At 59.6% G+C, this 924-nt stretch overlaps 1 long non-coding RNA gene across 1 annotated transcript; it reads right to left on the minus strand.

The window, feature by feature from the left end:
- Positions 1-586: 586 nt before the first annotated feature.
- Positions 587-916, minus strand: LOC108445014. The gene is made up of 2 exons (XR_001859742.1): positions 834-916; positions 587-730 (listed from the first exon to the last, which is right to left on the minus strand). It is a non-coding gene; the product is annotated as an uncharacterized LOC108445014 (long non-coding RNA).
- Between the last annotated feature and the right edge of the window lie 8 nt (positions 917-924).

Below are 924 nucleotides of genomic sequence, written 5' to 3' on the forward strand. Positions count from 1 at the left end.
ACCATTGCAGCCTGTCCTGCCCTGTGCTCTGCTCAGGGATATGAACCTCCTGTGAGCTCCCAGAGAGGCCCCTCTGGGGTGGACGAGAAGTACACATGCAGAAGTACACAAGCCTGCTCTGAGGGCTTTTAGATCAATCAAGTGCAATTAACTGGTTTTGAAAGGCAGGGAAACATCAGCATCCAGTACAGGGCTCTGGCAGCAACTTGGGGGTGCTGGCCGGGAGGTGATGTGAGGCAGAACAGGGAGTGTGTGATGGCAGTGGGGCTGGGTGGGCAGCCCTGAACATGGTGTGCTACTGATACCCCAGGGATGTTCCCCCACTTGGGGACACCCTTGTGGCACCCAGCCTGCTCCCCCAGCCCAGCACCAAGATGAGTCTTTTGCCTGTGAGCTGTGGGCTTCTGCTTCTGCTTCAACTGTAGGGCTCCAGATCATCTCCAGCATGGGGCAGGTTGGTATGTGTGGAGCCCAGACCCTCTGCAAAAAGCAGGGTACCAACTCTCTACTGCTGTGACAATGGAGGCCAGTCCTGCCCAGGCCAGCTACCTCCACCCCCCAGAATGCCACCCTGATGCAGAGCCACTGAAGTCACCACCAAGGGGATGCTTTATTGGGGGGCAAGTGGGTAGTGGGGGTTAGCCAGGGGGCCAGCCCATCTGCCGCCCCCCCAACACATGGAGGTGCAAGTGGTAGACAGACTGTGCGCCGTGCTTCCCATCGTTGATCACTGTCAGGAGAGGTACAAGGGTCAGGCCACCCTCTGTGTCCCCAGCCCCCAGGAATACCAGTGAGGGTCCTGCCCCACAGCACAGCAGGGGATACCAACTCACCAAGGCGGTAGCCATCAGCCAGCCCCTCTGCCTGCGCCGTGCGTGCTGCCACCACCATCAAGTGCCCCAGCAGCTGAAAGAGGGGGGAGCG

This window comes from Corvus brachyrhynchos, unplaced genomic scaffold, assembly GCF_000691975.1.
Source record: "Corvus brachyrhynchos isolate BGI_N302 unplaced genomic scaffold, ASM69197v1 scaffold140, whole genome shotgun sequence".
NCBI classification, from domain to species: Eukaryota; Metazoa; Chordata; class Aves; order Passeriformes; family Corvidae; genus Corvus; species Corvus brachyrhynchos.